A 23,244-nucleotide genomic window follows, 5' to 3' on the forward strand; every position below is an offset into this window, starting at 1 on the left:
TCGTTCGTAGAATCGCCAAGAGCGTGCGCAAAAGTTTATTTGTTTCTCGCTTATAGGTGGCGCGTGAGTCTGCCAGCTTCCGAAAAATCGGTGACTGGAAGACGTTTTGACTGCGAGCTGAGAAACCTGAATTCGCTCGATCGTCCCGCAAAGCCTCCCCTATCCCGAGGAGAAAACAGCGCAGCGAGAGAAGGCCCTGCAGAAGAGAGGGCAAAATATCCCAACGAAAACAATTCGGGAACATTAGGGAAAGAGGAGGCTATGTGGTCACGTGGCTCTCTACCACGTGACAGGCACGATTTTAAAAAAAGAACTGAGAAGGCTGAACTAAAAAGCGGCGGTAGTCTTCTCCACAGAAATCGATGGCGCGCTCGTGCTCGCATTGCATCATGGGAAACCTGGATGGGTCGGCACTAGGCCTGCAGCCGAGACTGCCGCACGTTCCACCAGGAAAAAAAAAAAGCGAGAGGCGCCGTGCGGAGGTTCACCAAGAGTCGCGCATAAAGCACGCCTCGTTTTCCTTGCGTGCTCATAGGAAAAAGGAGACTCTTCCGTTTTCGAACGGGGCGACAAGATCGTCGCCGTTCATCGCTTCCCAACTGGCTCCTCGGCGCACTCTCCTGCCGTCTTCGATGAGCTTCAAGAGCGGCTTCTACTACTTCGTGCTGTTCGTGATATGGTGCGCCATAGGCCTGTGCTTGCTCGTATTCGTTCGGTGGGTGCTGAGCTACTCGTCGACCAAGTGAACGCCATTCGGCGAGCGGGTCACTCGGCGTCGATGCTGAAGTGCGCGACGACAGATCCCAAGCGGAAAAAGAGGCGCCGGAAGATGGTCGACTGAATCGAAACGAGGCGTGCCTGCCTCGAAGTGCTCGCCCGGCGCTATACGTTTTGTAGTTTGTCCACGTGGGACGTCAGTCGAGACGTCCGTGTCGTCGATCAGCACACACACGCTCAATAACCTCCAAGCAGCAGCAGAGAGCCCGTTAGAGTCGTCTCGTGAATCGTTATTATAGCTTGCGGCGCGCGGTGTCAATCGTCGGATAGAGCCGGCCGAGCGACGGCGTGGCGGTCGCATTCCGCAACAGCAGTGTAGAGGCGTGTTTCGTGTAGTTGTCGAGGCCCCGAGGAAGCCTTCATCTTTGTAATTTCGCTCGGCAACGGTGGTAGACTCGTAGCAAGAAACTGCATATTGACGCTGTCGCGTGATTTGTGGCCACTGGAAGTGCAGTGCTCCTGGCGACACGTGCCAAAAGTAAGGAACGCCCGGTTTGTCCATGTTTCACAGGTGCATGCTTTCAGGAAGATACACGCATGCGTGCATAAAGTGTCGCGGACCACGGATCGTATTCGCCCTCGAGTCACTTTTGGGCCCACACACTTCGTCGCGTCGACATGACGCCTGTCGGGTTTCAGGCACGTCCCGCAAGAGTGTGCCCTTCAAAAGCAATTGGCGGTGAATACGTCGCATTGACGTGATGCCTGTCGGTGCCAGTGCATGGTGTCACTGTGTCAGGACTATGCGGTGTGGTGTAACGATTATGCCACGTGAAAATAACGGTTATGTAAAGAAAAAATAACTAGGCGGCGTGAAAATGACGATTGTGCTAATAGTACCGTTTCCTTCGTCGCATTCATTTCCGTTTGCCGATAAAATCAATGCGCATTTAAATTTAAATCCCAGAAAGAGATCGTAGGGAATATTGTATCAGCTTACGATGGTTTTACACGCGTGCTTATTCGACGTTTCGTGAAAAAGCTGTGGGGCTAGCTGGTATGCCTTCAAGATCAAAGCTTATTGGCCAAGGCGCAAGCCACGTGCAAGCGAAGTTTCTAGTGTACATTCATTAACTAATTCGGCAGTGTGTCAATCAAAACGAGCACTGCCGTTCTAAGTTCGTACCAGTGGTGACATAAATTTTGTTACAGAATTTTATAGAGAGCTAAAGGAAACCTGGCCAGGAAGTGCTTCAGGGATTAAAAAAATATGGCCTGAACGAGACCTGTAGTAGTTAAGAAACAGTGAAGATAACGATGCTAACACATAGCCAAATGGGGAGAACGAAGGAGAAAATATTCCTTGGTAGCAGCACAGTAATAAAAGGAAGGGGGCCCGAAGCTGAGAATGCGTCCTTGTAGGCTTTTCCTTCCTTCTTTTTTTTTTTTTTTTTTTGCCTTCCTAATCCTTACGATCAAACTGCGGCTATTACGGTGAAACTTCCATTGCGGTTTTGAGCAGGAGGTTGCTGTGGGACCTAGCCACGACGAAGATTTTCCATTGAAACCGGAACATATATGGTACCTTTTATCATGCGCAAGTCGCCAACTATCGTAGACAGCACTGCAAGGCAGTTTTTTTTATTTGTATAGTACTTTGTTTCTAATGTGGCCGTTGCAGAATGCAGAAACATCTTCGATTGAATATTAACGTAACTACTTTAATAGTTTCATTTTAGTATGATTGAAAGGCGGTGGGTGCACCCGGCGGAGCTTTGCCTCTGGCCTGCTGCGCCACCTTGCGGAGATGACTGCGCTTACTGTTCACCTTCTTCACACGGTCACTGAAGCATCTACATTAGCGAATGAAATCGTTGTTCGAACGACTCCAACAGCTTCCGAGAAATGTGTTGCCACCGACAGGCGCCGCTGAACAGAATCGAATGCGTCAAAAAAAAAAAAAAAAAAAAAGAAAACAAGCGCAAGGTTCCTTCTTCAGCTACAAAATCAAGTATTCCTTATTCGAAGTACACAGTCAAGTAGCAGATGAGAAACGGCAGAGAAAAATACATTATTTTCCCCAATCGTTTGACTGAGAGAGGGCCTAGTCCAGTGCCCCCCTGCTGCTCTGCTTTGGGCTTGGCCCGGCGTAGCGTGGCAGTGTAAATTTCAACGCTCAGGCCACTGCTGAACTGTTCGCGTGTTGATGCGCTTCCAGAAACGGCAGCACATGTAACAGTTACATCGATCAGCAATAAAAAAAAGGAGTAATAGCAGAAACGAAAATTTCCTCACTGTATTTTATTTTTATATTCGCAGGCCCCCACCACCGCAACACACTGCAAGAAACTAGCAGGAAACGTTCTCTACAGCAGTGTCTGGCCAGCTGGCCAGGTGCGTCAAGACTACAGGTGCAGTATAGCGATGAAATCGAAACTATAGGCGTAGTATGTCGGCGTTACAGCAGAATGAATATTAGGATATATTTCGTGGTTGTAACGTCATCGGCGATGCATTTTACGGGGGGAAGCGAGTGCTAAAGAAGGAAAGCATGTGGTAGTGACAGTTTTGAAGAAGAGTATACTATATATGAACGTTGGGTGCTTTGTAGGAAGATTTCTTTACATTCAATTTGCGGTGCAAGGATGGCCAGTTGGTTGTGTGTTAGACAAGGAGCTCAGGTTTGCTCATGCCAGAGGTGGAAATCGGAAGCTATACATGAAATTGTCATACCGAAGAGACTGTGCTGTGTCATTCGTGTGTGTGCGTGTTTTCGTTTCTCTGAAGTGAAACATTCTCTTAATCAGATAGCAGTTTAGAAATAGGGAAGTACTGCTCGCGCTGTTTCGTAGTTGAATGCCGAGAAAACAATAAACAGCATCTACATGAAGTCGTCACCGATGGTCCCTTAGTTCCGCTCCTGAGCGTCATTATCTCCTTACGAAAGCCACATAGAAGTATGGTGAGCTGAGAGAGTGGGTAGGTGATTGTCATCAAGTATTTCAACTCGAAAATACACAAGGGCTAAAGGGAGACTACACCACGCGAGCGCTGACTATCAACATAACGATCATTTTCAACGAAGGGTTAAAGAAAGCAACAAAACAAAAGAAGCGCACTTGTCTTTGCGACGTGTCTCAACCAGCACGCATTATCACATCATGCCAAAGAGGTACCCTTTTCTAGATGACAAGAGATAGCAATGAATCCGTGGTTTACTCTTTTTTTTCGCCAATGCAGTTTATCCTGATTTTCCCTAAAGCAACGTTTGCCCTTCCACTGAATTAACTCGTCCGCAATACAAATGCGCATCTTCTGTTTCATTGTTTTATTTAAACCTTCTTTCAAAATGAACGTTCACTTAGCAGTCAGCGCTCGTGTCGCGCGGTGTCCCTTTATTCCTTGTTAATATCCTTGCGCTGAAAAAGTTAACGATGAAAATTGTTTTCCTGTCCCATCGGCAGATCTCTAATGGCAACTGCTTCTTCCCTCGTAGGTCACATGCAACATACGGAGAAAGTCAAAGGACCGTTTTCCCTGAAGCGAAGTTCAGCCAGAGATCTGGATGGATGCCGAGGCTCAGAACAGCTGAGCGTTTCCACTTGATGGACGCAAGGGCCATCACTGAGGCTGTTATAGCGTTAACTCTTACAAAATGTTCCGGTTACGTTAAAAACCTGAGTAGCGCATTTCTTTTGCGACCCGACAAAGTACTGACCCGTCGTTGCAGGTGCGAGGGATCAGCGGCGAGAACAGCACGGTACTTTTCTCGTGACTAGCGAATTAGCGCAACGTGAGACAAGCTTTACAATCTGCCAAACGAACTTTTGAAACATTTCGTAAAACATTTTTTTTCGCGTCTACATGCTCTCCACGAAGTCAGTATTTTCTCTGAGTACTCGCAATAACGTACACAAGAGGTGCTCAAACTCAATTACATGTGCCAACGCACTCACAATGGCATTTCATGCGCAGAAGTTTTGGGTGTCTTCATTAAATGATGCTGCGTGCGTTACTCAGGAGACGCATGGTCCGAAGCGGCGTCCGACGCGATGTGCGACGGGCCTGACATGTGCATGTCAGCTCGTACTGGTGGATCGAACCTAGTGGAATTTGACGAACCATGAGGGAACTTGAAAGAAACATGTAGGATCCGGTCGTTGGTACAACTAGTACGTCGGATCGGACACCGAATCGCATCATCTTTTTCTTGCTTTAATATACACCGACGGCAAGACCAATCAACAGCGTTCAGAACAGTTGAATAAGCGAAAATGGGCATATGTAATAACCCTTGTTACGTTCTGCAAGACTACGACTCAATACAACCTATATTACGGCGAAGAGACACAGAACGGATAAACGGTAAATGTAGGAACGTAATCGTGAGGCACCTAACTTTCACAGTCGTTTTGCTCACTAACCATTTGTAATTCGTATTTCACGTTCAATTTTGAAATTGGCAGAACATTGGTCATATGGTGCCGCAGTAATTCACAATGAATGCCTTGCACAAGAATGCGCTCAATCCACATTGGTTGGCACGAAATTACATTTTGTAAATGCACTACTCGGAATGTTACGAGGCGCCAGCTGTTTGGCGAGCGGTTACGCGCAAAATACAAGCGCTAAATGCGAGCATGTGTTAAGATATCCGCATCTGTTGAGCCGGCTGCTATACCGCAACCTTAACGCTTGGTAACCAAAACTGTACCATGTTATTAACGCCAACGACGGCCGCGTATTGTTCGAATATCAGGACAGATAGCCTGCATTTAATGTGCTCGCATTCCAAGGCACAGTTTATCTTCAATCTGAGCGAAGGCACATCATTTCCAGAACGGAAATGAGCGAATCAGGAGCACGCTATAAAGGGGAACGCTAAATCAATTTAGCTTGGTACGGTAGTTACGGAAAACTTTATTTGCAGTTCCTCAGCCGAGATGGATTCGATTATAGCGGTGAAACCAAAGACAAAAGCTTCCTTTTCAATTTTAGCCCACTAACGACGTCGCCGATTACATCTTGCCACCTCGCTTATCGACAACATGTACGCATATCGGGTTCCTTTTTGTTCACGAAAAGCATCATAAGTGTCCTGGTTCATTTCTTTGGTTGCAAGTCATGAAGTCATGGCACATGATGTCTTTGCGGACTTTCGCATGCAATTCGTCGTACGATAAAGTATTAACTACCCGCCAGTAGGTGCTGTCAAAAATATGACGTCACAGGGAGCTTGTGCGGAAGCTTCAAGATGGCGTCAGCCGATAGTGTTTTGTTTTTGTATTCTTTACAGCTTACCAGGCCACCACTCACGGCCTGGTTGATTTATTATCAATGCCAACCGTGGTAAATTGCCTAATTTAATATTTATTAGTAGTGCCATTTAGGCACTAATACGTTCTCTGTTGTAAAAGCCTCTTCCGAAAATATTGCTCAAGCAGGAATGGACACAGCAGGAGCAATGTGGACTACATCCGTAATGGACTTGCTCTAATCCAAAGGCGCCAAATATTACCCGCGGGAAACTGCCATATACTTTTTTGAGCAATATCAAACTCAACGGTTCCTGATAGCATAGTCGCACCTCCTTCTTCAGCAATTGCATTCAGTTACATATGCCATAGTTCATAGAGCACATGTCATTGCTCAGAAAACATCAGTGTTATGCAGATTCTATAGTTAGTTCCAGGTTTACAGCTTTCCCAAACGCTGAGCTCTGGCAATGATTTTTCAGCTCTCGAGAATGACGCTGGCATTTCTCGCTCGTTTGACAAATTACTTGCGACGGCAACATTTCAAATATACGTCAGCTCTTCCTTATTCCTGTGATTCACAGAGCTTTCCTATTAATTTATTTCTGTGGAAACCTTGCATATGCAGTCTCACACTACTCCACGATAGCGTTAGCATTCTAGTGTTAGCGCTAGCGCGTACTAACAAATGCGCATGTGCAGTTCGCAGCAGACAATATCGGTAGCGGTGGAACGGTAACGTTGTGCTAAAAATAATCTTCTCAGAGATGTATGCACACTTGCTGTAAACATATAGCAGTATGGCGTGCGAAACGCTCACTTCCAAACTAAAGATCAAAGTTAAGTCGATGTGCCGTGTTTTCTATATATGTTTGTGTTTATAAATGACTTCATAATATGGCCGACGGCGGTATCAATTACCACGGTACTGAACAGAAATCCGTTCGAGATAGTTTTGTCGTTCAGAACGTGAGGAGCTGCTGCAAGGTACGTAATCAGAAAGCTGCCGTGGCTTGCCGAATTCAACAGGACCGAGTATCCCAGTACAAATGCGAATGCAAGTCAATATTCGCAGGCTCAAATCATTGAAAGTATTGCATTGTCTTGATGAAAGATAAAAAAAAAAAAGAACTTTTACGATTCTGTTGAAAATAAGTAACAAAATGGTACAAAAGTATACAGCGGAGCTATGGTAATCGTTGCATGACATTTTCTTTTCTTTTTAAACAGCCAGTAGTCATGCGATGAACAGCACAACTGCAAAATTTACACTGGAGCGTAACTGTACATTGGTACACTGCAGTGTTGACGTGAGGATGCTGAAAGTTCTGGCATTGGCCAGCACTGTCGAAGAAAGTCAGCGCTGTCAAAGGAAAAATGTCAAAGAATGTAAAACATAAGTTGTGGTTTCAAACCGCCGACGCTACAGAACTGGATTAGATTTAGCGTGGCTGCCATCCCTGAAATACAATTTCAGAGATATTTGTGTTCATAAACTTTAAGCAGTTGAAGAATGTGATGGGCTTGCGCAACAGTTCGACCTTATACACTCGCTCTTCTTACTTCATATTGGCGCTGTTAAAAACCAACACATTATTTTTGATGCGATTTTCGCGGTAAGACATTCATCGTTTGCTGAACAGTTGTGCCGCGAAGATGTGTGTCTGCTAAAACTTACATTGGCGGTGGTCCATCATTGGGACATCTTTTTTGACAGATTGTGATGTACGTTAATTTTGCTGTGTTCGACGAACGTTGTCACATAAATGTGCAGCGAGACGTCTGTGCACTCACAAAGACTACCAGACATTTCCAGTTTTGTAGCGTTGTTCATGGACCAGAATATACGAGCACCGCATTTGACAGCGCGAGTACCGTCGACTGCAGCTAATTGTTGCAGAGTGACTCTGCTTATGTCCTCCGAGTTTAAAGCAGAACACATATCTCGGAGGCCGTGCTTTGGGGGTATGCAATACCCGCGATTCCACAGATAGCACGCCAATAATAGTGATCAGAAGAGCTGTTAGTAAATAGTTGCTAGTTGATAGTGATCAGAAGAGAACGCTCGTCGAAGGCAGAGTTAAACGTTTCGTGAACGTGCTGAATTGCGCCGTGACGTCGTTTTGCTTCGCCGCGCCGGCAACAGATGTCGCCACGGGCATTGCCAATATGGCGGCGGAAGGCCACCATGGAGCTCCGTTAGCTCCGTACATCATCTGTTTGTCACTGCAGGGTGTGTTCACATTTCACGCTCTTGGATCAAGCACTAAGTAATGCTCACGGTACTCTCGTAGCGTACCTCGAGGAGACGTATAATAGTAATAATATTACTAGTAACCTGGCAGGCGTTGTGTATAACTACTGTAATCGTGCCGCACGCAGGGGTGCGGTCTCTCTGTCTTCTTGCGCCGATAATTGCAGTTTCTATGCAGATGCTATCGTCAGGGTGCTGTTTCTTCTTTTTTGTAGATGCCGCTGCCGTCGCGCGATTGTATTGAAAAAAAAAAAACAATTATTCTGTACCTGTAGACTGGATCTCACTACCAAATAAAGGCGACTTTTTAGAATTTCCCTGCTCTGTGTGGCTTGCGTCATTCAGGGGCAGTCAAAGATCACTGGCGCGCATGCGACAAGCACATAGACACTGTGGTATGAGTGCATGTGGTCTTGTTGAAAAATACATTATAAGACTATTAAGGAGCTAATTAGGTGAAGACGGACGCGACGGGCATTCTGCAGCGCGCAAATGTAAATGAGCACAGGGCTTCAAGCGTCCACTTGCGGCGAGGTAAGTTCAGTTATACCACCTCACATTATACACGTCTCGGAATCAGTCGATGTAACGAAACATACGTCACTGCTGTACATATTTTAAAAGAGATCCCCTGTGGCTGGCTCCGCAAGTCGGCCTCTTCATGCGAAGTGATTAAAGTAGCGGACATCAGCAGAATAAATCACGGTGAGCATTTTGATAATACGCATCAGTAAAGTGACTTTTTTATACGTATTAAGCTGCATGCTACAACTGCACAAGTGAAATCAGCCGGTGCCACGGTCACGCCCGTTTGCAAGAAACCAATAAAAAAATTGACTCCAACAATATGTATACGCAATATTTATCCTCACAACATACGCTAAGGTACAACTGACATCAAAATATTTTCCCACCCCTAAGCAGCATACAGACAAACAGACAAATAAAAATCTCCCTTATTCCCTGCGCGATGAAACTAAATTTAAAATAGGGAAGTTTGAAACAGGGAAAGTATTGAAACAAATCGAATATAAATATTCGAGTAACAAACGACCGTTGAATACCCAAATGCCTAAAAAAAAGTGAAATTAGAATTTCCATAGCGTCTGTTCGGCAGTAAAGGTTTGTTTACATTATTTGATACATTTAATACCATTAATAGCGGCACGTTCGGCCAAATGAGAAACTTGTAAATGAGAAAGTACGGAAAATATGATCATATCTGGTGCATTGAGCGAATGACCTTTAAAAAAAAATAAGGAAAGAAAGAGCAGATCCCCTCACGCATGCATGCATATAGAGCTCGTTGAAAGAACTAAGAACCATATGCAAACACGCATGGTGATATTGGTCAAGTAATAAACCGCTTTATTTCAAGAGGGATAGCGAATTCTTAGGCTGCTTAAGGCAAGACATGCTTACTGAACTGCTGGTAACTGCATTGCGCTCAAGTGAACATGCTATCAGTCACAAATTTCAACGTCTGCGCCACAACCGTGGCTCCACTGCACAAGAATCTTTGAGACGTCTTCATCTGCAAGTGTTTCTCCCTGTAGGCTGCAAGAACTGTTGTTGTCCCATAGGGTATTCGAACGAAATGAATATTCGACAAATTCGAGTAGCGAATTCACAAGTGGAACACGTACAGAATAGCAAACACTGTTTGATTCGTACTCGAAATTTCGAATGTTCGCACGCCGCTATAGTTACCAGCAGTAGAATAAGCACTGGAGAACAAATGCATTTCGCGGCACGTGGTGGCGTGGGTAACTGAAGCGAATGATAGATTTAGGATTCTAACTAAATGAGCATGCCTAGAGCACTGTTCATATTCCTGTACGCAGTTCCGACAAGCTACCGAAAGTGTATTAAATCTAATCGTATGAATGACTGAGTGAACTTTGCAATTTATCGAGCAAGCTCGGTGTTCGCCTCATCAAGTAATGCTTGAAGAGATGAACATGCGCTCCCTTCCGGAGTCGAAGAAAAATAATGACAAGGAGAAGAAGCAGAAGCTGCAGAAGAATAAAGATTGCAGACCGCACTTACGATTCTCACAGGCCTATTATACACTATTTTATTTCATTTACTATAGGTGTCTTTCTCATTTTTGATTATTGATTTATTTTCCGTTGTTCTCTATTTTATCATATTGCCACCCTGTTAATGGCCTATCCCCCACAGTGGATTTGTGCAATGCACCGTTCAAGGAATCATCGTCATCAACAAGTAGCAAGCTCAGACAGGAAACGCATCTGCGTAAAATATAGCGCAAAATCTAATGTTACTGGAAAACAACGTGAGTAAAAAGAAAAACAAAGTGAGTCGGGTAACATAAACTTAAAAATAATAACAGCAAAAACAAATTTAAGAGGCAGTCGTTTGTTACTATAGAAAATCCTGGACTATGGCGCAAGCATCCCTGTAGCCATTTTTCTATTCATTGACGAAGAACAGTAAACGCGGTCACTGACATCTCCTTTTGTTCGTCCCTGGAGTTTTAACAGCTCAACGTGTTAATTTTCCTCCTTCGCTCTATTTACTTCTTTATTCATTGACTATTGTTGCCATTATTTTCTTTTAAAGAACTCTCTTTACATTTCTTTATCTCCTACTACATGTTTCTTGGCCTAGCCCTCGTAGTGGGTCGGACCATTTTATTTAGACTCGACGAATCAGTCAACCTTGTGGGTACGTGTCGTTAGTAACGGGCTCTGCATCAACATCGACACATGGCTCGAACCCTGTTACCCGGACTGGCGATCCTCCTCCTACCCATTTCATCGGCAACCAGCGTTGTTCCACGTTCGCCAGCGCAGCTTCCCACATTGGACAACGTCGAGTACCACGAGTCGTCCATTTCACGCCGACGCAAGGACGTCGCAGAGACGTCGCCGTGTTCGCACCGTGGCCGGCGTGAAAAGTTCTGCGCCGACGGCCTCCAGCTACTCGAAGACGTCGTAAACTCGGGCTGCCCCGACAAGAGCCCACAGACGAAGCGGTTCCCCCTGCCCTCCTCGCCTCTTCTCAACAGTACCGCGGCCGCGGTAGTCTGCCTGAAGGTATGCATTTCGACCGTTCATTGATTGCTTCATTGATTTGAATGAATGAATGAATGAATGAATGAATGAATGAATGAATGAATGTTTTATTCATTCATTCACTTCGTATAAAAGGACACTAAAGAGAAAGGACGTACGTATCAATGCAACCGGTTCATACATAGCATTCTTTCAAAACTCTGTTTTAGTTAATTTCTCGTTATAATTACGCACCGAAACCCTCGCATTGGTATGTTAGGTGACGAATTCGAAAGTATTTATTTTTTCGTATTTGGTGCTTTATAGAACAACTTATGTTACAGCGCGAAACATAGGGAAGGGACGACGATAGAGACTGAGTGAAAAGAGAGCATTCGTTGTCCTTTCCTCACGTTTCGCGCTGCTACATAAGATATGACGAACCAACTAGCCCAGCAAGCAACCTTTCTAGAGCAGTTAGGATTCACGAAGCCTGCCAAATTCAGTCTTTGACTATCTCAGAATACTATGAAGGCCATCTTTACCGGTAAAAGATTAACGAGACATGGGCTGACGCCGCCAAATGGGAAACAACGTGATTGTCGAACTTCTTGTGACAAGGCAAAGCTTGACTACAGATTTACTAAGCTTTCTTGAAGAGTAGCTTGCAGTGAATACCGCACAGAATATTGTTATGCGGTTTCACTTACTTCAATGATCCAGGGACAGAGGCAGCATTGCGACGCAGAGTTCCTTGGCGAAGGCATCAGGCTGACCAGGGACGAATACTGCCTGAACGGACCGAAGAGGCTGGTGGCCGAAGGATTTCTCTCGCCTCATGACTGCAGCCAGATTACGAGGTTGTTTGTAAGTGCAGAAGGAAATTTCCTTTGTGGCAGAATTCTTATAGGCGACAGGTTGTAAGGAAACGGTATCAGAAACAACAAAAATTCACCGAAACGAACCAGGACGGGATCGACCTTTCTGCGTCGCTACTGGCATGTTAGTGACGAATATATATTCTGGCAAATGCCATTGATATTGTGAATACCTAAATTATCTGTAAGAAACTTCCTACTGTCCATCAGTACGGAAATTGCGAAATAACACTTACAGCGAATATCATCACGCCCTTGTCTTTAACTGCAGCTATGTTCTATACAGCGATCCTAACTTTATACAGACTCGAGAATGTAAGTAATTCCGATAAAGTAGTGTACGGGATATGTAACGGTTAACGGATATACTATTTCGGTGACAGAATTTCTGCAGCGATGCACTCTCGCGTGCTTGCCGTATTTTAGCGCAGGAGCTATTTTCGGGAACAATTTTCTAGCATTGCCAATTGTCGGGTGCATAAATGCCATTGCTAGTTAGGCGAAGTTACATTCGAAGGAATGTGCAGAGAACGACGAATTGTTGTCGACACAGCACTGCAAAGGATTAGGAATAGTAACGTGATAAACTCGTTCCGCCAATGGTACGTCTAGACCATTCTGGCAGCATCCTATAAAATACGTCTCAGACGATAGTGAAGAACGCCAGCAGGGCTTCACATTTTTTTTTTTTTTTCATATTACAGATTTTAGACTTCAAGTACTAAACATAAAAGCACATCCACTACACGAGGTGCCACGTGAAACATGGTCTGATGTGGAGGTTATAATAAGCGATAATTTTTTGCACAATGGCGAAGACTTTTATATGGACAGTGCACTATCGTTCGGCTGCATAGCTCGACCGGCCATCTTGACGGCCATGACGCTTGAAGCGACACCTCTTTTGCAAAGACGGTACTGAACGGAGATGCGGTTCGTGGTTTACCCTATAGGCGGCCTCACATGACTGGAGAAAGCGCGCGCAAATTCGACCTGCATGCGCTAGTAAACGCTTTTCACTGGCCAGCTCCCTTTTCAGTGCAGCAAATTCTTTGTTCTATGGCAGAAATATCACGTAGCCTTCGCAACACTCCTAAGCCTGTCTCTGATAGTCTCTTAAGCTGTACCTGTATTTTACAACAGTTTCTTACAACAGTCACATATACGCTGCGAATGCTAGCGTAAAAATTTCAGCTGTTGGATGTCGCCGTTCTTGCTAACAGCTAAAAAGAACCTTCCCCGGCAGCAGTGTTTTGTGTTACAGAATACTTCATTTCATTTCATACACGTTGTTCTTGGATCATCCATAGACACTTTTCGTCACTTTCTGGGTGGGCGGTGAACCCACGTTCAGGAACACGAAAGATCAGACAAGCGTTCACCTCGTTCACCTTTAATTCGTGCCAACTGCACGTATATACAGCGGTGAAAAAAGTGATAGCGAACATTGAAAGTGAACCTAACATAACTTAACAGAATTTCTGGACGACAATTACTCGTGATAAATGGATTCAAACGTAACACGTAACGTAAAGTCTGCCTTTTCCACCAAACATTCTGTCTTTTCGAAAATGTTGAAAACGTTTAATGGTGAAAAGGCACAGCTCTGTTACCAAGGCACCTGGTACTTTTTTCAAAGGGGAAGGGAAGCCTACAGCATAGTTGCTGGGCCGCTATGACATCTTGTATGCAAATATGGGTTTCGCGCCTGTCGTACTGCCCATGGACGTATGTTACTGTTTTCTCACGGCTGGATAGAGACATTTCTTTTGGCAAGCCTGTTTTCATCTGAAGGAGACGCAGGTGACAGCTTTGCACAGCAAAGGTCAAGGAAACAGAGCTCTTTTCGAGTCTCGAGACTACCAAGTCAGGAGCGCTGACATAAAGTGGCTCACTGAGGTAAGCCTCACAAATTTTAAAATAATTTTCTTGATGATCTGCATGACCGTGGTGTATATTATTTACCGTTTATCAGGTAATCTATAGTTGTGATCACTTACAATATTTGTGCAAACGTTACAGCCTACTTCCCGATAGTTGTCATGTTATTTTCTTTTATTCAACTCCTCTATCCTAGTCAAGCTGTTGATTTAGCTGTTAGCCCATGTTCCGTATCAATATGTTTTCTGGAAATAAATTAACTAAAACAAGAGTCACTTCTTGGATTGGAGTCACTCTTTAGATTGGAGTCACTCTTTGCAATAGGCGCAGCATGTTATTTAGGCCTTAGTAAAAGACCCTGCCTCATGGCACCAGATTATCGAGTCTTGGTGCTCGCATCAAGGCGCATCAAATCAAAACACTTGATTTCTGCATCCTATACTGCCACCATGTGACGTAACACCAGAGTGGTAAGACTCATGGTCCTTAAGGGCAGACACGCCTAGACACGCCGGACCAGCAAGAAATTCTGACGTCGAAAATAAATTAAGCGAACCCTATATAGTCCGAGAAAACCTAAGAATGTAGTGGAAAATACAGCGTCGTCCAACTCAACGAGAATTCGGGTAAATAAGCCAGCCAGTTAGGCTCACTTATTTCGGTGACGTCACTGTGGAGGCGAACTACTTTCAGTGCGTATTAACGTCTCTCGGGAACTGTTTCGGAGCGCGGATCGAGGCATGGAGGGCAAATTCAGTGTGGTTTCGCGGGCAGAGCTTGTACAAAATGTTTGTGTTGTCACTGAATATAGACTTCTACGATGTGCTCAACTGTGCGGAGCACTGTAACAGTTGTCACCACGGACGATATGACACTATGGCACATATTCACCAAGCGACACTTCTCGTCACCTACATCTGTATACCATTCCGGCGTCCTGTTAAGAACCTCGGCATATGCAACAGTCATCAAGAATAAAGTAATCCGTGAGCCCGCGAAACATTAAAGATATAATAGTAGTGAAGGGCAAACATAAATTGCTAGAGCAGTGTTGGTGATAAAAATATATTTTCATGTTTGCTCGGAACAATGACTAACATGACACTCTCAACTTTTAGCATTTGCACTTTTGGCACTTCTGGCATTTTATTTTTCGTATGTCGAGCAACTTCCTTGTCTTAGGTGTCTACAACACGTCCGCCGCGTATCATTCCGGTCAATTTTGTTTTTCTTTGTTCTTTGTTATTTATCCCTTCAGGCACTGCAGAATTCGCCCAGCGCTCGAGGGGTCGCAAGCCTCATCCTGACTTCGTCGAGCAAAATTCGTCGCTACGTGGAAGCCTACTTCGCGTTACGCTCGCCTCTTCATTTTCACACGACTCGCCTCGAGTGTCACGTGACCTCGAAAAGTGAGCGTTCAATAATTGTCACAAAAACTTGCCTTGTCTCTCCTCTGTCATACACACGCTGCTTTGCACCTTTAGGCTCCCCTGTGAAGGCAGGCAAGCCTGTCTTGTACGCAAACACTGCTGCATACCTGAAAGAAAGAAAGAAAGAAAGAAAGAAAGAAAGAAAGAAAGAAAGAAAGAAAGAAAGAAAGAAAGAAAGAAAGAAAGGAAGAAGAGCCACGTAGTGCTAAGTGACATTCGAGAACACACACTTCCCTAACATCCACCTAGTCAGTCAATTAACGTATCGAAATTAGATCAACCCAAGAACATGCTAAGCCATTTAATTGTTTCCTGTACCGTTATAAGGCAAACTATCTGCAGTTCCCCATAAGTTGTAGTGCTGTTCAGAACAAAATAAACGGCGAAAGACAAAAACAAAGAATGAAATAGTCAATTTGAAGAACCCGGCAACCACAAGAGTGTAAGGTAGCTGTTTAACAAAAGTTAACAAAACTGCGAAGCGGCGAACAATCGTCGGCCGTCGAACCTAAATTCACGGGTCAAGGGTCATGTCAGCCGCCCACAGTTTATACGTATCTCACCGCACATATTCCCAAGTCAGCCGCCCACAGTTTATACGTACCTCACCGCGCATATTCCCGCTTAATCGCTGGCGCTCGCATATATTGGAGAAAGTGCATTATTCGCGAAGCGAGCGCAATCTCAACAGACACAACGTTCAAGGAAGTTCTGATACTGCAGGCGCGTCTTCTGCCAAGCGACCACTTGATGACAGCGATAATCAGTGAAAATGAACATCCGCAAATTTTAAAGCACCGACGCGTAGCAACACTTGATAGACCAGGCTACTATTACACGCGTGTCTGCCGTGTCAGCTTTGGTAGTCACTGTCATTGTTAACGGTGTACAGCAAATAATGTTGCCATTATTAGTGAAGTTCTCCATTCTGCCACAGCCTCTGCGATTTTGCTTTTGTACTTATATACTCAGTGAACCAATGAAAAGCGAGCACCAAATCAATATTTATAGCCGGTAATTTTCCTTCTCCTATGCCGTGAAAAAGAAGAAAAGGTACCACCATGGCAGAGGAATACTTCAACACGAAAACTAGTTGTCACATTTGCAGGAATCACTGGTTAAACAAACGTTGTTTTACCATTCAGATTGATGCCCCATTCAGAGTGTAGATTCAGAGTATAAGTAAGGTCCCATTCAGATTGATTTTCCCATTAAGATGGTTCCCATTCAGAGTGTACAGCTGCATCAAATTAGCAGTCATATATAATTTATTGGCAGTCACGTACTCTCTGAGCAGGGAGGGTCTGCTTTCCTTCTCTTTCTATTGCGTTTTAGATTTCGTACAGATGTCTCATCGACTTACGGGAAATAGGTCGTTCTTCCAAGCGTTTGAATGTAGGAATGCGCGAATGAATGTGCAGCTTTTCACCTCTTGTAATACATACGCATTCCAACACAGCGCCATCCACTGAGAAAAGCGAGCGTGAATCAAGTAAAGCGGCCAGCTGCGAGCCTCAACCAAACGGTGCGTGTCTTCAACGGGACTCCAATGCTAAATCGCAAAACTACAGGTCAGTCGGCACCTCCTCGAACTATCCAATATTCTTCCGCGATTTATTCTCTCACAAACTTCCACTCACAAGTCTGCTTAAATTTACGGATCAAAGTGGTAGTTTTGTGACAGATATCTTTTTTAAGCAAGAACAGGGGAACGGTGATGTGACGTAGACGTGCAGTGTATATTTGTAATTTGTAACATTTAACGTTTAAAAGCTACGCCATGGGTTACACCTGAACAGAAGCCGTATATCTAAGTGGTTCCGGGTGAACTTTTTTCCGCCTCGCGTTCAACAGCGTGCCTAAAGATCAAAATGCACGAGCGTTAACCTGTATACTGCGCCTCTCATCGGCGGCTGCTGTGGTCATATGTCGAATTTGCTGCTTCGCGTTCGGAAAAACAGGATGCCAGGTCTACGCAGTATCAGTGCTGCAAGTGCAATATGACAGCACCTTTATGCCGTTAGTTGCCTCTGATTGAATCACGGGGCTTAACATTAGAAAGCAACTCAGGAGGGCCCGTGTAAAAGACACCGTAGTGTAGGTTTCCGGACTAATTCGGACCACGCGCTGCTCTTTGACGTGCACTTGTACAGCTTGGTTACGGCCCGCGTCGGATTGCAAACGTTTCGGCCTGCGACCGACCCCGCGACCTTTGCCCCCTGAGTCACCACGGCGGGTGACTCTCCTGTTCTCCTAACCTCGACCAGTGTTCGTGTGTAAATAGTCTTAACCTGGGGCCGCGACAACTCTGTGTCAATGGCGGACTGCCCATGGGCAGTCTGCCATTGCGATGGAACAGCCATACGCGTGCACCGCGTATGGCTGTTCGAAACATCAAGATACACATCTGTATATAATTGAACAAGGAGGTTTCAGTACCCCGTCAGGAAACCACATCACATCTGACGCCATGTCATGGGGCGTGTTGACTGAGGTATAATGCCCGGCATCGACCGTTTATTCAGTGACTGGTTCTATGGAAATTAATACGTGCTTCTGAATATATGCCTCTCTATGATTATTTGTGCATGAATCTCCAATTATGTAAGACTTGCCTGCTGAACTATGTCGGTGAAGTCACCGCGCAGTCAGGAGAATAACTTGTCTGTCGATACGCGCACCCGTCACCTTCGCCGTGTTCATACACTACATCTCTGTGTGCATTATTGAACTCTTACTGTTCGTATTCAAGTCTCTCCTCCTAATGCGTAGAGCACATTAGCCGGCACGCGTCCTCAGCTTGTCAACGCCAAAAAACTCATGTCACAAGATAATGATGATGTACTGCCACGCTCGGATCCACATCAATGCCCTCGTCATGTGACCTTTGATGATGTCATCGTTCAGATCTCGAAAGGGGAAATCGACACAAGTCAACATTCTATTTTATCCTTGCAGCGCTACCCTATTCCTGAATGACGATTCAAAAGGCGGCCACCTCGTGTTCATCGGCAAATCTGGATCCAAAATACGAGTAAGAATTGATTTTACGAGTAAGATGGTTGTTTTAAAGCGACTCTAAGGGAAATTTAGTTCAGTAATTTTCATGGCTTTAGCAAAGCCAAATACGAACGTTAATATAAGCTATCCTTATAAAATAATTACACATGTTAGGAACCTTCAAGACGTCAAAGGACAATACTCAACAGAAAAACAGCGTTTCTAAGTGCACGGGTCATCTCTCGTATAGCATACCGACATGCATGAACCATCGGGTATCGCTACGAAAACTGTCATTAGGGTCACCCGTTCAAAAAGTATCAAATGTTTAAAGAGAGTTTCAGAATTGTAGCCATAAAGCTGGTTGGTCAAATTTCAAAGTGATGCAATATCCGTTAGCAGTGTATAAAACTGTCAAAAAATATTTTCCAGGCGCAGAAAAACCACACTGCTCTGGCGCATTAAAAGCATTGCCCTTTAAATTGGCTTTCATCTTGGGTTTGCAACTCTCCTACAAGGTTATCCGGGTGAATCTGCGAGGTGAGTCTGTGAAGACTCTGAAGTGAAGTGAATTAATCTCACTTGCCCCCATGCAAAAGGAGAACACCTAGATATCGCTATTCCGGGCTTGCCGACATGTTCTTCAACATGCATGCAAAACAAGTACGCCAGTGAAAGGGAGACAATTGCCATCAACCCGAACGTAGCATGAACCTACAAAGGAAACCCATACGGGTTTCTCAGAAAGAACGCTTCGCAGTTGATGAAAAATTTGTCCTGGTCCGGGATGGGTGGATTACAATTTTTCCCCTTTCATGATACTTCTTCCACCTTACGGGATTCCGCAGAACTGATTTTCCAAGTACGCCAGTGATTTTGCATTCTGCCCCTATATCGAATGGCGGCATCTGCGGTTGGGAGTCGAACTCGCGACGCCATGATCAGGAACAGAACCCGACAGCCAGGAAGTCACTGCGTCGGGTGGAATTCTTGCAGTGTTGCGGAGGAAGGCCGGTATCGATGTATAGATACATAGACAAGTGCCATCTGTGAACCTTCTGGGCTAGAAACGCACGCGCTTGGCATAAAAAAAAGTATCATCTAGCTTTTTCTTCTGTGCCAAGCGTGAGCCTTTCTAGCGCAGAATACTCACAGATGGCATGTGGAAATATTAAATTTTGAAGAGACTATACACGAAACCACGTCAAACCGACAAGCTAGCGAAGTCGCAACTACTCATTTACACACGCGCTGCGTCGTCTCTGAAGGAACGGAAGAAGTTGACGGCGATGATTTGGCTGGTATTGATTTGGCACCCAAACCATGTTCAAGCCGCCTCAGCGTCATCATGTAGATTGCTACAGGGCACATTGCTGAAAATCAGCGCCGTGTCGTCCGCCTCCACCCCAACCCCCCCCCCCCCAATCCTCCCCCCCCCACTTTTTTTATTGCGTGTGTGTTTTCTTGTATATAATTTGCTTTATATTCCCATTACGACCTCATTCGAGTGCCGAAGGGGTCGGAAGGCAACGTTTGTGCAAAGCAGCCCGATCTCTATGAAATTTCCAGACACTCCATCATCTCCACGCAGGCTGTAGTTCCTTCCAAGTGTGGTCGTGCCGTGATCGCAGCCAGCGATCAGCCCCACGGCTACCTGCCGGTCTCGAAAGCAAGGGGCCGCCACTGTCGCCTCGTGCTAGCCTTCACGCACGCAGCGTCCCAGCGGGACCGGAACAGAGACGCGCTCGAGACTGCCGTGTACGAGGCGCGACGAAGACTCCGGGATCGGCGGCGTCCCGGCAGTCCGCCGAGCCCTTCCAGCACCGCATTCTTCGTGCGACGACTGCACAAGCAGGCGCCGATGTCGCAGTGGTGTCGCATTATCATCGTTCTGGGCGGCATCGCACCCATCCTGGCCTGCTATGTCTGCTTCTTCGTCTGCCAATTTTATAACTATCTCTGTCCCCACCGGAAGCTGGATTTTTCCCGGTTCTTCAATTATTTCGCGAATTAAAAATGCTCTCGCCGAAGCGCACTGACATGACGATAGAGTTCAGTCGGCAAGGAAGGACCAACGTTCGATTGGAAATGAAAGTCGGAACACCTTGTGAACGATTGACCATAGAGTTTCCTACAAATTACTTTTGTAGGAAACTCGATGCGATTGACAACACGCGATTCTCACACGTTCTAAACGATACACCTCGAAATCCGCGGGAAGCTAAACGCAAAACCCTCAGTAGCGTTGTTGACATGCTCAAGAGCAAAGTTTTTCAGCTGTGGATATCCCAGCAAACAATTACCAATTCAGTTATAGTAACTACGGTCACAATTTATTACTCGGATACCATTTCATTATTTTTTGTATGAACGCACACTCGCCCACAAAATATCGCGGGGAACGCAAGAGGGTGGCCGTTAAGGTCACTGGTAGTGACTGTATTGTCGCGCTCTCCGGAACGCTAGTATGACTGCGCCCCGAATAAGTAAACCTGCGCAGGCGCACTGACATCCACCCCGCGTTCCCTCTTGCTGACGACGACCACCAAACAGCGTCTGAAAGACGCAACAGTGACGCGGCGCTTTCCGTCGGTCAACCACGGGGTCAAAGAAGAAACTGGAGAACAAAATTCACTTTTGTCGCGGGCTCATTCGTGCCGCCTCCGCTTTTGGTGACAGGCGACCAGAGTCAAAATTCACATTCGCCGGAGAAGCCGTATTGAGGGAACACGGGACTTCAAGATATTGTTGCTCTTAGAACATTTCTTGGGGACCTACTTCAACGAAATTTTACTTTGGCTCCGAGATTTTTCAGCACGCTGATGGGCACCGCCGGATCTCGGAGGTCATGCTGAGTAGCCGCGCATCTTGGGTCTTGCGTCACAACCGGCGAGCAGTTAGGGCGGCGTTTTTTTTTTTTTAATTTCGATACCAAAATCGACTATTTTTGCGAGCTTGTTGTGACGCTTCCCTTAGTATTTGAAATGTCAAAATTTGCGCGGAGTGTTCTTTTTATTTACAATATCTTAGACTAAAATTATTTTATGCGGTCTAAAATTCGTTACAGTTTTAAAGAGACTGTCTATCGTTTTTCAAGGACCTTCTATTTTGTAGCTCAATAGAAAGCATACCATTCGAAGTACCTAAAAGTGCAGTGGTTTCTTTAATAAGGTAGTAGAAATTTTCAAAGCAGAATTTACAGATCAGCGTAGTCTCCCTTAAAACTGTGTACCATAGAGTTTCATATCAGTATACCTAGAGGGAAATCTGGTGCTGCGTTGGCATTCTGTTGACTGGAAAACTAGTATACAAGTATTTTTTGGCAGTTTTGGTTTCGCTTCAAGCGCAATTGCTATAACCTGCAGTGGGACAGTGCAACGCAAAGCTCTCTGCCTTTGTTATGTTGCTCGAAGTGGCGATAGCGTGCTGGGCCAGCCACTGGGACGATGTTTGTGTCGCGGTGTGGTGTCGAAGTCCTGACGAGAAAGCGACGGCATCGTAAACGTTGAAAGAACATGTTTTGAGCGTTTGGACCATAGTTTGTTAAGTGTGTTAGGTTGGCCCTGTAGCGTTACGTGCTTTATGAAACTTCAGAATAGGAAAAAGAAGACACTACTGATACAAGACATCTACAGTTGTACTTCTAGTGGCTTCACAATCAAGTTTTATTGAGGGCTTCATTATGCACTGCTCGTTTATGTGCTCATGGAAATGCGTGTTTTAGGACTTTGAGAACACAAACTTACTTGTGGTAGGAAAGGTTGCTGCTTCCTGGCTGTAGTCTAGTGTCGCAAAATAGGTAAGTGCAAAGCCACGCTTCGGAAGCGGTACGTCAATATAATATATAATGAAGCATACTCGTAGGAGGCCACAAGCGTCCTAGTTAGCACTGCAGCAGATGTGCTTAAAAGTACTTGAAGACGTTCAGCAATCGTGACAGCCGACGCAACCTTTCGAAAGAGTGAGATAGTTCGCAAGTGCCTGTCATCTGCGAGAAAAGTCTTGCGTTTGCTGCGAGCAGGTGTCGTAGCAGACGACACTTGTAACATTCCGCTCAAGGGCGCAACACTTTCTCACAATACATCATGTTTATTTCCATAAATACTTGATGAGTATCTTTGTATAAGTACATGCACGGTTGTTATTGCTGTTGCAAAAACAAATAAATAATTATTCTTTGACGTTAAATCCGGAACAGAATGGCACAAGAATGCATACCCTGGTGTGTCCTGGTGATAAACCATAGTAAACCATGCTTCCATTTCAAAGTGATGCAAAGTTTATGTAGCGTGTTGTAGATTATATAACATACTGCAGAAATAAAATTAAGTTTTATGCGATAATATTTGAGTATAGCTTTGTTTACTGTGCCGCAAGCAAACGCCACTAATCTAAAGATTAAAGTAGACACTAGCGCCACATTTCCCTCTATGGTATTTATTTAGAAACTCTATGCTCGGAGTACTTTGCTGCGCTTTACTTTCGCTTTCTCAGAAACGTAACCGTATAAAAGTTTCATCGCACACACTAAAACTAAAAAAAATAGAGAATGAATTTTACAATAAGTTGTGTCGACATCACGACTTCCAGCGACAGCTTCTTCGAAGTAGCAAATATAAATCTCGAAGGCAATGCATTTGCGTATATGCATTGACATGTTTCAGCCAATCTCATAGACCACAATTTCGCTGTTATTTAATTATAAAACCGAGATGTAAAACCTGTACTATACATACAGCATCAGTAATTACCGAAATATTGTAGAAATCTTTATGCCAGAAGCAGAACCGTCAGTAACAAGACTACAAC

The 23,244-nt window shown here is 45.0% G+C and overlaps 1 long non-coding RNA gene across 1 annotated transcript; it reads left to right on the top strand.

The window, feature by feature from the left end:
- The first annotated feature begins 422 nt into the window (after positions 1 to 422).
- On the top strand, positions 423 to 8,543 carry LOC142560012 (uncharacterized). Its single transcript, XR_012823298.1, has 3 exons — positions 423 to 1,255; positions 3,037 to 3,128; positions 4,214 to 8,543. It is a non-coding gene; the product is annotated as an uncharacterized LOC142560012 (long non-coding RNA).
- Positions 8,544 to 23,244: the final 14,701 nt, after the last annotated feature.

Source organism: Dermacentor variabilis, chromosome 10 (genome assembly GCF_050947875.1).
Source record: "Dermacentor variabilis isolate Ectoservices chromosome 10, ASM5094787v1, whole genome shotgun sequence".
NCBI lineage: Eukaryota > Metazoa > Arthropoda > Arachnida > Ixodida > Ixodidae > Dermacentor > Dermacentor variabilis.